The 15,280-nt window shown below is 41.5% G+C and overlaps 1 pseudogene; it reads right to left on the bottom strand.

The window, feature by feature from the left end:
- Positions 1-325: 325 nt before the first annotated feature.
- On the bottom strand, positions 326-3,036 carry LOC148185312 (uncharacterized; annotated as a pseudogene).
- Positions 3,037-15,280: the final 12,244 nt, after the last annotated feature.

Below are 15,280 nucleotides of genomic sequence, written 5' to 3' on the forward strand. Positions count from 1 at the left end.
ACCTATTCTGGATCTGCACTAAATGTTAAATCACATCAGCTACCTCTAAGCTGTCCTCCATGTAAGTTTATAAAGGGAATAGTTAAAAAGCGATTCAGATGCTACAGTCTGTACAGTATATCTGATTTTGAGCACAACCTGGTTACATGAACAAAAAAGAACTTTGAGAACTGTGAGATTGTAAGTGCCATTTGTTTATTTTAAAATTTGTAGTGCACTTTTATGTACAGTTTAGTGTACTGTTTAACAGAGCGTTTACTGTGTGAAATAAATACTTTTCTAAAGAAAAAATTCACAATGCATTTCACTGTAACAGGTCACACACATCTTCTGGTGATTGCAATAAGACACTTAACTGCATCTTTGAAAGGGCCATAGTTATTGTGAACCACATTTTGGTGTAGTGACAGCAAGTCAAAGTGGGAATTAAACTCAGTTTCAGCCATTTGTTGAGCTTCTTCAGAGGTGAAAGGAACACATCCAAAATGGATTCTCTTTTCAAGGCGGATCCCAACTCCTGCTGATACAGATCAGCTGCAACACCACCAACAGGCAGGAGATCCTCGAAGTTTGGCAGGACACCCTTCTTTAGCCAGCTCATTTGGGATTCCCTTACCTGCAAGACAGGGCAATGAGTAGTGAGACTGAAGGAATTACAGTGATGGGTCAAAACTTGAATGGCAAAATTGTTTGAGCAATCATCAGCATTTTAGAAATTTGAGTTGTCAATACTGAATTTGAACGTAATTTTGTGTTATTTTATTCTTGTTCAGATGTTTCGAGGCCCATCTGTTTTTGAGAATACAGTTGAACTGCAAAACTCTTCTATATTCAAGAAAAAAAAAGCTCTTGTGTCAGTATTGGCAGAGATCCAAATTCTGGGATTGGATGGGAGCTGAAAACATAATTGGATCTCTAGCAGAATCATACCAGGGATGCTGTGTGCATTCCATGCTTCTACGACATTTGTGAGGCCAATCCTAGCCATCTGGCAGGTGAGGTTTGATACGCAATACTTTGATAAGTTGTCCTCCATATCCAGTTCTTCCTGGTCCAACAGCTGTACCAAAGCCGTCTTCAATGGGTAGTTGACTCACAGATTCACCTCAACCCACATTCTCTCTATCACATGGTTCTGTGTGGGTTTTAAGGACAGTGTCAGTCTGCATGCTCTCATTAGAAGTATGCATCAATTCCAAGACACCAGGACAGCTTGACACACTTACCCTTGTAGAAGGTGTCTGAATGTAGGGCTGCCTTTGAAGATTGTGTCTGTGCTCTGCCAGCATTTCCTGGATGAATAACATCAGGTAAAACTCTCCCACAGTCAACTCTGACCTGGTCCCATAGTCCATAGGAAAGCACAGCAGGTCTGAGAATAAACAAACAAAAATATGACCTTTTATATCAAATTTACTCTCCTGTTGTTAGGGGAAGAAGGAAAAAGAGAGGAAGGGAGGAAAGGAAAGAAGGATGAAATAAAGAAGGAAAGGGATGAAGGAAAGAGGGGGGTATCAAAGGAGGAAGGAAAGAGAGAAGGAGGAGGGAATGAAAGAAGGATAAAGGAGGAAGGTGAGATGAAAGAAATGAAGCAAGAAGGAAAGAAGGAAAAAAGAAAGGATAGAAAGAAGAAGGCGGGAGGGAAGGGAGAAGGAGGTATGAAAGGAGGAAAAAGGGATGCAGGGGAAGGAGGATGGAGGAAGGAAAGAACAGTCAAAATAGATTGGGTCAATTTGACCCAAGAGGACAACAGGAGAGTTAAACAGTATTAACCCATAGATCCCTAAAGTGACCATTTCTAAAACAAAGGCACAAAAAAATATTTTTGTCAAAATTGAATGATAGCAATAGTTACACTATAGCAATAAAACACTAGTTAGATTATTTTACCTGTACACTTCTTCATAAATGATGATGTTGTTCTTTACTGGCATGGTGGAGTGACTGACAACCTTCTTACTGAAACCATCGATAGCCATAACACGGGTCACCCCAAACATAACAAGCTTTTCATTTTGATCGACATGCAGCTTGTGGCCCATATATTCAGCATTGTAGGCTACAGGGTTCAGATTTTTGGCACCCTAAAATATAAAAAATAAATACATTTTAAAAATCCTGTAATGGTAGAGTCCATGTTTGATTAAAATGCAGAAAAGGACAACACTAATTGATCTTACTCGCTGTCTTTCAGTGTGATAGGGTTGATGAACACTTCTCAAAATTTTGCCCACTCTGCCCTCTGAAGCTTTAACTCCTTTTGTGGAGAGATGTCCAGTCATCATTTTTCGGCCAAAAGATTTTCCAGTCTGTGGGGAGAGGAGAGAATATACTATATGTTCAATAAGTTGTGGTGCCCAACATGTGAACTCTATAGAATGCATAATACATAGAGTCACAAACTGCATGGAAAGATTGTGATGATTATGACAATTAAAACATTAGTGTCAGTCCTGTTGTGCTTTCCTTTGTAACGTTATGGACTATGGGAGCAGGTGAGAGTTTTATATTGCATTATTCATCCAAGAAAAGATGGCACAAAGTCAGTCTTCAAAAGCTAGCTTATTATCTACACCTAAACCCTTGAGCACAACCATGTGATAGCCTACGTGTTTCTATGCTTACCTGTGATCAAGTTTTTATAGGGGTATCATTCATTTATACACTTTAAAAAAAAACTGTGATCATGTACGGTGGATAATTTAAAAAAAACAGTCTTACCTCAGCAATACCTTGAGCGACTTCAACTGCAAGTTGGCTATCAGGACAAAAGTCCCTGACAAGCCCGTGCTCAGCGCACCACCTCCACACATTCCTCTCTGAAAAACCCCGTCTCCTTCCAAACTGGGTACATAACGCAGTAGCGACATCACAACAGGACATTCCATTTCTTCTATTTTCCACAAGAAAATCTGCATATCCATCCAGAGACATATTTAAAAGTGTGAGCCCGGTGGGTCTGAGTTTTCTGACGCCCTCTGATGACGTGCCCTCTCTTTCTGGCTAGCTCGTGGTACAACTTCCGGGTCACGGAACCAAAATGAACAGGAAATCGAGAATAAGTTTTCCACGGGTGTATTTTAATTGTGATTTCCATTTACAAACACACCTAATTAAATCGGATAATGGATAATGTATTACGGCCAGTTTTCCGTTTTTCATTTTGTATTATCACAGAAAAAAACGGGAAACGGTTTATTTTTCGTTTTTATTTTGAAATCTCAAAATAGGAAAAAGAATGGCCGCGACGTACACGGAAGCAGGCAGGAAACGAGTAAGTAAAGAAGAGGAAAAGAAAAAATAAATAAATAAGTAATTAGAGAGAGAAAAAAATTAAAATAAAAGAGAATAAAGTAAATAATTAAAAATAAATCAATAAATAAACAAAAGAACCCCCCAAAAAAAAAAAAAACGGACTGCATAAATACTTACTTGATTATGTTTAGGATGTGGGGTAAGATGATGATGCCTTGTGACTTGAAAATGAAGGCAGCTTTAACTAATTTTCTTAGAGATATACGTTGGTGTTTGGTGTTTGTATTTGTTTCTGTAGTTCTTTTTTTTTCTAACCTGTTTATTCATGTTGTGTGTGTGTGTGTGTGTGTGTGTGTGTGTGAGAGAGTGTGTGTGTGTGTGTGTGTGTGGATAGACTGTGTGTTTGTGTGCATAAATCTGCTGCATATGTAATTTAAGTTTCTTCAGGGTCATTAAAGAAACAATTAATAGCAATATATAAATACAAAATCATAGTTATCAACTGTTAAAACAAGTGAAGTAGAGTAGTAAATAAAAAGGCAGAGTGTGAGCTGTGAGGAGATGAACTCCAGCTGGTGTGTGTTGGTGTGTGTGCATCTGTAGACTCTTAACAACAGTTTGTTAATATACACCCCTCCTCTCTGTCTTTCTCTGTCTTTTCAGTTTGGGAATGAGACTCAGCAGTTGGAGTGAGCGAGCGGAGTGAGAGCTGCTGAAGAAGCTCAGACAGCAGGAGCAGGAGGACCTGGAGCTGGCCATCGCACTCAGCAAGGCTCAGATGTCCAACGCATGACCTGGAAACCAAACCACACACAGGTACACAGACAGAGCGCAGACAGGCTAACCTGCATACAAAAATGACAGACATCTAGATAATCAGACACAAAGCACATCACTGGACTAACTCGAGTGTTCATACTCACTCCGGCACACACGCGCGCACACAGGACCTGCACTCCCACTATCTACATTCCCCTACGCACTATGACTCAATGAATAAAGAGCTTCTCGGCGAGCTGCTGACCCTGTGTTTAGAAAACAAGCCAACAAAAGTGAGTACAGAGAGACTCCCATTAACTGGGGTCCATTTCACAAAGCAGGTTCAACAAACTCTGAGTGTAACCCTGAACTCTGAGTTGATCTACTCTGAGATAGGAAACTCTGCGTTTCCGGTTCCAGAACAGCTGATTTGAGTTGGTTTAATCAACTCGGAGTAGTTTCACCTGGAGTTAAGCGCGTGCACCACAACTATAAAAAGCCAGCATCAATGGAGCCCCGATTCGACGAGTCACCATGGCAACGGGGAAGCGGAGGGCTGCGTTCTTCACCCGCTGGAATTGGAAATTTTAATGCGCTCATATGCGGAGTTTGAACACGCTTTTAGAAAGAAGTGCAACACCGCTGCAGCTGCAAAAGAGAGTGAGACGGCGTGGGAGAACATTGCTGCCCGGCTCAATGCGTACGTTTCAACGTAGTCCGTTGCAATCACAATACTATTACAGGGGGAAACTGTTTGAATGGTAGCGTATTAATTTATTTCATTTTATTTCATTTAGGTGCAATCCCGCGGGGGAGAAGCGCACGTGGGGATGGGGATGGGGATGTGTGTGCCATCTATGCAGCCAATCACACTGGGAAATCCTAAAGAAATTAAAATTACTAATCCCAGTCTGAGGTTGCAGCAGAATGTCATTAAGGGAATATGATTCAAAATTAATTTAACAGATCTCTACATCATTCACCTGCAATCCTGTGGAACTCCTCCTTGATGGCTCTGACAGGTTTATGTCCAGGGAAAACAACAAAGATGCGTAAAAGTCGTTTCAGGGCCAGGCACACTTTTCTGACCGCCCTGCATACAGTTGCCTTGCTTAAATGCTCTGCATCTCCGACATTATACAAGAAACTGCCATTTGCAAAGAACCGCAGCAATACACACAACACACAATACAATATCTGACACACAATATCTGATGGGATGTGAGAGCGTGACTGCGGTTGGTAATGTTGCAAATGTAAGGACGGATCAGGTTGTGCATGTATAATATGGACTGTGATGTGAAACAGTACCGCTCAAAAAGATAACTGTCCGGAAATGCGAGAACATCTATCCGCGGTCTGAAAACAATCTACCGACGAATATTTAGGCCTAATTCTCTGCGCAGTAATGCTGCTCCTTCATCCACTGGATCATTAATGAAAGGGCATGCCATTTTGACAGACGGCAGAACTATACTCCGACACTCACCTGCTGACTGACTGAATGAATGAAGAAATCAAATAGCGAATGTGGCTGAAAGAGGGCGGAGACAGAGAGAAACTCGAGGTTCATTGAGAAAAACCTGGTCCCGATCAGATTAGGGTCATAGAGTCTGTTACTACGGTAACTGACCAAGAGCTTAAGTTACCCCTCTCTGTGAAACAGGCTAGAGTTACACTTCTTTCTCTGGTTTGAGTTACCTCCCTTTTTGAAACGGAAAACTCAGAGTTTCCCTCATTTCAGGGTTAACAGACTCAGAGTTTTCACTAAACCTGCTTTGTGAAATGGACCTCTGATCCTTAAGAAACACAAGGTAAGTGATTTTTTTTCAGCATTCTGAGCAAAGTCAACGCAGTTCCAAAACTTACCAAAGTTAATACAGTTTCAAGTTTGGTGCACCCAAAACCCAACCACATCAAAGCTTCTGATAAGTCTAACCTGAAAACCCTTCATCACCCCTCAGCATTCAACTCCTGTAAGATACTGGTGTTTGGCCCTGGAGATTCTGCTGAGCTACAAGATCATGTTGATGGGAAGGGAGGGCAGAATAGATCACAGCTGCCTCGTCAGAGTTTAGTGTTTTACTTTGTTGCTTTGCTTTGATTCAAAGCACATTGAGGTGTCTTTTTTTCTATACTGTTTATTCAATACAAACTCCAATTAACTGATCCTTTTGATTATGTTTAGGAGTTGTTTTGGGGTAAGATGATGACACTGGTGCTTGTGGCCCTGGAGATTCTGCTGAGCTACAAGATCATGTTGATGGGAACCGGCATGAAGGCATGGTCAAGTTTCTGTGTGATCTGAATGAACACAGTACGACAAACAGTAATGCATTGTTTGTTTGCATTCTATTACTTTTACATTCTACAGTTACATTCCAACATTCTAAAACTGTAATATTCTACAGTCACATGAACAGTCTAGAACTATAAGATTCTACAGTTACATCAACATTCTAGAACTGTAACGTTCTACAGTGAAAGCAACATTCTACAACTGTACCATTGTGTATGTAGATGTAGCTTAACAGCAACATTCTAGGATATTAACATTCTACAGTTACATCATAACATTGTAGAACTGTAACATTCTACAGTAACAGCAACATTCTACAACTGTAACATTCTAGTTACATCATAACATTCTAGAACTGTAACATTCTTCAGGAACATCAACATTCTAGAACTGTGACATTCTACAGTTACATCATAATATTCTAGGACTGTAACATTCTACACTGACATCATAACATTCTAGAACTGTAACATTCTACAGTAACAGCAACATTCTACAACTGTAACATTCTAGTTACATCATAACATTCTAGAACTGTAACATTCTTCAGGAACATCAACATTCTAGAACTGTGACATTCTACAGTTACATCATAATATTCTAGGACTGTAACATTCTACACTGACATCATAACATTCTAGAACTGTAACATTCTACAGATACATCAACATTCTAGAACTGTAACATTCTACAGTTACATCATAACATTCTATCACTTTTACATTCCACGGTTACAGCATAACATTATAGAACTTTAACATTCTACAGTAACAGCAACATTCTACAACTGTAACATTCTACAGTTACATCATAAAAGATGTAGAACTGTGACATTCTACAGTCACATCAACATTGTAGAACTGTAACATTCTAAACATACATCATAACATTTTAGAACTGTAACATTCTACAGTTACATCATAACATTCTAGAACTGTAACATTCTACACTGACATCATAACATTCTAGAACTGTGACATTCTACAGTAACATCAACATTCTTGAACTGTAACAATCTACAGTTACATCATAAAAAATGTAGAACTGTGACATTCTACAGTTACATCAACAATCTAGAACTGTAACATTCTAAAGATACATCATAACATTCTAGAAATGTAACATTCTAAAGTTACATCATAAAAGATGTAGAACTGTGACATTCTACAGTTACATCAACATTCCAGAACTGTTTCATTCTACAGTTACATCATAACATTTGTAGTGGACTGCCTTGGCGTGGTCATTACATTTGTCCCTCTGAGGAACTCCAGAGCTCAATGTCCCCGGGGCAAGTGGGGGACACGTCAAGAGACACTGTTTTACGAACCCAACAGGGGGTTGTTAATTAACTTAACTTATACTCCCTGGGGATGTCTGTAAACACGCTCTGCCTTTTTAAGCCACGGGAAAGTGTCAGTATCTGACACCCTCCATCCTGACATATGGTGGAAGGTAAAGCACTCCGAAGGCCCCATCAGCATGTCACAGGATGTAAGGCGTCTGAATGACCTCCTGGGGTCACCCAGGCAATACCAAGCAACCATCGTATTGCCTCCCCTGCTGAGATAACAAAAGGTCGAACATTGGGTAAAGCTATTATATAACCCTGTGTTTTGATAAACATCTGACAGAATGACTTGGACCAAGGTTGTAAGTTAAAATTTCCCTTTCTTCCCTAGTCTTTGTGACTGGGGGTGAGGTTGTCTCCATGCTCCAGTAAACAGATAGGAGCACCTCCCATTCTTTTCATGTCATGTAATTTGAATGAGTTAGGTAAAATATGTTTTATTACCCTTTTGTTATAATGGAGCTATACTGCCACCTAGTGGTCTTGGTTATTAGTAAGCTCGTAACCAACTTTGTAATTATATCGTATTTTGAATTCATTGTATAATGTTAAAAGTAATCCTATATCTAAGCAATCACAAGTTTCTTAGGATCCATGGTACAATGTTATGTTATGTGTGGTCACATATTTCACAAAATTGAGCAAAGGATCTTCAGAATCATGTGTTACGTTATAAATTACTTTTGGGTCTCCTAACATGCATTTGAAGTTACTGTGATGAGACTATAGTGATGAGGAGACACGTGAATTTATACACCACGGGTTAGATCGCGTAATTCGTCATAAAGTTCAGAGACATAAATGTCTCCTAAATTACATTAGGTCTTTTAGAAACTTATACCAGATGCGTGATCGCTCGGTGCAAAAGTTCGCTAACTCCGCCTTCCATCCGCACCCCCAAATCGAAAGATAAAAACTGAGTGACTCTCTCTAAAGTTAGCTCAGAGCTCTCTCTCTCTCTCTCTCTAAGCTCACTCTTCTCAAGGCTTCTCCTCTTTTCTCTTCCGAAGTTTTTCTTCGCTTCCTTTTTTTACCGCGGTGCGTCTCGTGCATCCGCGCTCGTAACTTTTCTTTTCTTCAATTTTATAAGCGGAGCCGCAACAGCTCACCAGAGCTTTGCTGAACTTTAACTTTTGAAGCCATTTTCTTTTAAATCTCTTTGACGCTTTTCTTTATACCAGTTTTTAGTCAGTAAAGACACTTTTGGTAATTCGTTTTTAAGTAAAATCAAATTAATAATTTAAAGTGACTCCCTCAGATCAGTGGGATTACTTTGATTATTTCTGCGAGTTTTAATTGAGAAGGACACTCCGCGATTCGCCATCAACTCTGCCACGGACCTAGAAGCAACACCTGCTGCCCAAACTATCAGCATCCGTTGCCTGCCCTTAAGGACTTTGTTTAAAGACTTTTACCGGTTCGCTGAGGCGAACACCGAGGCCAGTTAAAGACCGCCGCACACCGACTCCACCTGCCCGGCCGCCGCCGCCTTTCAGCGGGTCACCTCGTCTGGAAGACGCGCCGCAGCTCTCCACTGGAGTGAAGCAAGGACCTGGACCTCCCCGGAGAAGTCTAATCAAGTCGACAAAAGTAGGCAGAATAACATTTTCTTGTGATCAGAGTTGATGTCGTATAGCGAAGCTTTAATGCCAAATTTCTAAATTCTACGTCACCGTTCAGTGCGCATCCACGCTTTAGACGGTCACGTATTTCCTCCACTATCATCCATAATTAATTATTTACATCACCTGAACATACATCACGTAGGTTCCCTTTTATGTATTCTCTGTCTTTTTATATGTCATATTATTTCATCTATTTACTCTTCATTTTATTAGTCTAAATAAATTATCCTCATTTATCGCCAAGTCGTTGTCTGTGGATATTATTTCATGAGAGAAACAAGATCAATGTATACAGAATAAACGGTACAGACTATGAGATTGATTAAAGTAATGACATGTCTTAACACTGTCACAATTTAAGATTAAATTTTCTCCTGAATGGAGAATGGTGCCCCTTTTACTTTAACGAGTGCAAAATCCAAATTTTAACGTAGTTATTAATAACCGCTACAATGCTGTATTTTGGAGCTTGGACATTGCAATGAGGGATAAGAGTTTTGTTTTAATGGTGCATCATAGTTATTGATGTGAGCCAAATGCAAAAACAAGCATCAGATACGTAGAAAAACTGAGACTCACCATTGAATCACCTCGCCACAGTCCACAGCGGCCTCAGACAGCTCACCCTCTTCACTGTCAGGAGTCTGTCTTGTGGATGGTCCAGCTATAGCACTGGCATCAGGCAGTGTGTGAGCATCTTCAGGTGGCTGCCTGGTCGGTGGTCCAACTGTAGCATTTGCGCTGGGCAGTGGTTGAGGAGCTCCAGTCACAATCAGGTGATGACGCTCCAGCTCCTCAGTCAGTCTTTCAATAAGGAAAAACATATTTGAAAATGGTTCATGAAGTGAATGAAACTAAAGTGTGTGAAACTAAACTCAAAAGAAATATTACAGGGGACTGTGATGAAAGCAAAAAATACTTGAGTGTGAAAGCATGGTATGAAGGCTTTTGACACACACTCACACAGCAGCACAGAGCCATCAACTAGAACAAAAGGATGGTCGTTAACTAAATAAAACAAAGAGTATGGCCCATTGGGAGCTGGGACATGAGCAGTAACTTGAGCTCTGGCAGGACACCAGATTAACTCTGATTAAACAAGTAGTAATGTTGAATTAAAGCCACCAACCTTTGCATTGGATGTTCATCTGCCAGAATTTGTTCAAGGACTTCATACGAAAAAGTCCTGCCATTCTTCAGGAGGTCAAGAACGTCTAACTTGGCCTTTTTTACCACAGCTTCAATGGCTGCTTCAGTGCTGTTCTTCATGCATGTCCTCCGCAGATGGACTGAGAGGGCCTCCTGAGTCTTCATACACACTGGGCACAGCAGGCAGTGACGGTTTTGAGGTGTCCTGGACAAAAAAGACAGTAAGGATAGCGTGGTTGATATAGGAATAAAAAAGGTTACTTAACATGCATTAATTAAGGTGCATGAAATATACAATCTGAAAAACACAGTTGGTCTAACTCAAAAGCTAAGCATGTACTCTGAACTTTGCAAAAGCAGACACAATGGGCACAGCAGATGGTGTCTGGATGTAGGTTTCCTTGACAAATAAAAAGGCAGAACCATCTTCACCTATTTATAATCCAGTATCTAAGCAAGTATTAATGTTACTTACCTTGAAGCCATTTCAGCAGCAAGAAAAATGAAAATCTCTGGTGCAGTGTAGTTTACAGCTAGAGGTCTGACTCTAGGTCTGTGTGAGGGACCAAGTTTCTCCTGTATTTGTACTGTGCACCTTACAGCCCCGCCCACATTTCACATTAACAGGTAACTCCCCCACCCACCCAGGTCCTGGGCTCTCAGGAAATATTAGTAGAGACAGGTTTAAAAGTTTTCTCAAAGAAAGGATTACTCTAAAACTATATTCTGACTTTTGAGATTTCTGATGCCAATATTTGAAAACATGTACATTCAAAATAAATAATCTCACTAGGAGAGTTTACCATGAAATATTATACCTTAAATCACATCTACAGGTCCTGGGCTTTCAGAAAATATAAGTATAGACACTTTTTAAAGCTGTCTGGATGAAGCTGTCTGTCCTAAAACTATCCCTAACCTAACCTACAGGCTGACCATTTAGGGCTCCAATTCGCTCTTTTGGGGAAGCCTCAGCATTTGTGACAGCATATGTGCCTTAAACCCAACATGTTAGACACCAACATAAAGCTTAGATTGTGCTCTTTCCACCAGTATCAGACTTGTGTGTATATCTAGTAGTACTGCTGTGTAATTAGACAGTATGTGTAGTGTATTTCTGGCAAAGGCCTTTCCATTTTGAAACCCACCTGATGTTTGACCTCCTTTAGAGGTCTGACCTCCTTTAGAGAGCTCATAATGCTTTAAACCCAACATGTTAGACACCAAAATAAAGCTTAGATTGTGCTCTTTCCAACAGTCCCATCCCCCGATGAGCCACGTTCCTGTAACGACCCTGCTTTTGTTCTGGCCCTCACTCTTACCTGTGCTGACATTCCCCAAATGATACACAGGAGACAAATAATTGCATTAGCAACACCACACTTACTAAGACAGACATATTTAAAAAGTACAGTCACAATATATGTTGCCAAAGTGCACGGTGATATATATACATTCAGAAACCAAAACAACGAAACAAAAAAAAAGAGAGAAATAAATATTCATCTGATATGCCCAAACTGGAAAGTGATCTGTTGCGGTCTCTGGAGAGAGTGGGAGGGAGGGGAGGTGCAATGTACAGGTGGTGCAGTATTCATGCAGTGCACTGTAGACAGAAGTGCAACAGAAGGTCTAAAGCATGACGCTCGGCAAGTTAGTTGAGCCTGTCGAGTCCTTGACCCTCTCCGTTAAGAGTTCTTGTTGACGCCATAATCAAACAGAACTTCTTCATTGGCCATCAAAGTCCTGGTTGCGAGGAAAAGGATTACATCTCTTTGCGCTCCGTCTATTTCCACGCTGAAGTACTTCGGCTTGATGTTGGCTTTTTCTTCGGTGGTTGATCAACCTGCCGATAGTCTGCATCCCAGGGTGGCAATCACACGTTTCTGATTTTGCATCAATGCACATTTTCTCACCCTTTTTATTTGTAAAAAAGAAGCCATGGCCAGTCTCTTTGCCAGTGGTGCTTTTGTGAATTTTCTGTCCCTCACGATGCGTGACAACCATTCCGTGGTAGTCGCAGAGCACCTCGCCAGCCTCAAATCTGCGGGTCGTGACGATCCCTCTGCCCTTGTCTTCACATTGGTTGATATGAAGTCCTCTCCACTTCTGTGTCTTCACCAACATCTGAATCTGTTTACTGTCCATGATGGTGTCCTCCGATCCAGACGGTGCCCAGTTGTTGAGTACTTCATCAGCGATGCAGCCAGTGTTTTTCCATCCCTGCTTCTTTATCCAAGCCTCGTGACGATCTCTTGTTGGCGCATCGCCGACTGAATTGTGCTGTCAAAATAAATAACAAAAGTTTTGTTAGTCATGAATACAATCATTGAAAACTTTGAACAGTGCAATCATTTTTGCTTGAAAATAATGTGAAATATGGTAAGAAAACTACTTACAGCGGACACGTTCAACACGCTTTTCAAACTGCTTCCTCCTCCAGTATGTGTAAAGTTTCCGCTCAAATTCTTCAGACACATCCTGCCGGTGTTTCACGCGTGGCCCTTTCCCAGACAGTGACAGAGGGTACGTTTTCAGTAGGGTTTCAAATGCGGTGAAGAATTTGACCTTCTCATTATCAGCAGGGAGCCTTGGCAGACAGATCACTGGCTGTTTGGTTGGTGAGTCTTGGACAGCATGGCTGGAACAGGCATCAGAAAGCTCACATCCAGTACCTTCCCCAGAAGCCTCAGCACTACATGAAACAAAAGAAATTACTGAGATTATAAGAAAAACATTAGACTTTAAGATATTTGCCTAAATATAGATTATGGTGTGTTGACTGTGTTTTTGACACAGCACCTATGTTCTTCACCATCCCAGCAGCTGTCACAGCGTGTCTGACTGTCCTAACACGGTAGTGTTTCTCCGCTGTTGCGCTGGAATGGGTCAGGTAATCGGCCACCATTGACTTTTTGAGCATCAGAGTACTCTTTAGTTGCCGTCTCATAGACTCTGCGTGCCATCTGGCTGGTCACTGGTGTGAGGTTGTACCTCTTGTGCAACCGGTGCAGGTCATTGGAGGCACGGTGGATCTGCCTCCCTGCAGTGGAAAGGAAGAATCTCTCTTCTCCATCCATCTCATCCTCCACATCCCTCTTGCGTTTCCTGGTGCCTCTCTGGAGCTCTGGCCGCACCAGTCTGTAGTACGCATCAAACCACTGTTGGCAGAGGACAAAAGGAAATTGAGATTACTTTCTGCTGGAACAGAAATGATGTTCTGACAGGTTCTGACAGAAAATGTGATGAACTTACACGCTCCTCCTGCTCTGACAGGGCGAATGAGGCCACTTGCTGTGCTGCGGTCTTGTGCTCCTGTACCCCAACGATGTAGTGTGATTCGCATCTTCTCCTGGAAAGCCACTCCCTGACCTGTAAAAATATGAGGATATCAAATTAATTAGTAGTGTTAATGACTAAAATATCAGGGGGAAATTTGCCAATGCAGACCAAAATAACACGGAAACACTCACGGTCATGTGCTCCACCACGCCCGGTCGTTGGAGGTGTCGCAAGATCACAACAGCTGAGAGGTAGTACACCACAAAGAGCCTTTCGTCAGCGCCCAGGGTGTCAGGACAAACCAACAGTTTATCCATAACTGCCAAGAAGTCCTTCTTGGCCTTCTCCAGAACAGCCACGCAGTCTGTTGTTGACAACTGGTGTTTGTCAATCAACATGTTGTGCCTATGACAAAAGAAACAAACAAATATTTAAAAACACATCATATTACAGCAGACAGAGAGAGGACTACCAGTTCTTCACCATTTACATGGGTACAATAACAAACCTCAGCTGGATGATCTCCTTCTTCGATTGCTTGGAAATGATTTCCTGCAAAGATCCAATGAACTCAGTGAAGTGCTGGCACTCTTTAAAAAAGGCCTCATCCTCATGCCTCATGTTGGTTTGGACCGTGTGGAAACCCAGGAATCTGTCAGGGGAAGTAAGAGGATTTAAGTACGTACATGTACTAACAACTGGTCGTGCTGCGGAGTAATGTTCAGCAGCAAATCCGCATCAAAATACAGAAGCTTGGTTGAGAGACTCATTTACTAACAAGTTACTAGACTGTTGACATCATCATAAAAACAAAATTTGCTACCAACCTTTTCAAGCTCTTGAGGTAGTTCTGCTGTGTTCTCTTTTTCAGTTTTGCCTCAGAGAGCTCACGGAGGTACTGTCGCAGCTTCTCTCTATCACCGACAAACTGCAGGGATGGTGCCTCTGGGTCAGCATAATAGAGATACCGAGCAACATTTTCAACCTGAAAATAAAAGAGATCATGTCAGATTGCCTTCTAGTCATGACTGTTTTGCCTTTTTATTAAACTGCATACAACGTTTCTAATAAAAACAGTGTTTAACGGTGGCCCTCACCTCCTGTTTGTAATTCTCATTGCTGAGATCCTTCTTTAGGTAGTTGGCAAAGTCTTTCAGCAGTGGATGGTCCAGAGAATGCCTCTGATATAGGCCCTTCTCAAGCATGAGCTGCTTGGTCTGGATGCTGTATTTTGGAGCTTGGACACTGCAATGAGGGATAAGAGTTTTGTTTTAATGGTGCATCATAGTTATTGATGTGAGCCACATGCAAAAACAAGCATCAGATACGTAAAAAAACTGAGACTCACCATTGAATCACCTCGCCACAGTCCACAGCGGCCTCAGACAGCTCACCCTCTTCACTGTCAGGAGTCTGTCTTGTGGATGGTCCAGCTATAGCACTGGCATCAGGCAGCGTGTGAGCATCTTCAGGTGGCTGCCTGGTCGGTGGTCCAACTGTAGCATTTGCGCTGGGCAGTGGTTGAGGAGCTCCAGTCACAATCAGGTGATGACGCTCCAG

This window comes from Plectropomus leopardus, unplaced genomic scaffold, assembly GCF_026936395.1.
Source record: "Plectropomus leopardus strain MGB_pleo_1.0 unplaced genomic scaffold, ASM2693639v1 Contig58, whole genome shotgun sequence".
Classification (NCBI taxonomy): domain Eukaryota; kingdom Metazoa; phylum Chordata; class Actinopteri; order Perciformes; family Serranidae; genus Plectropomus; species Plectropomus leopardus.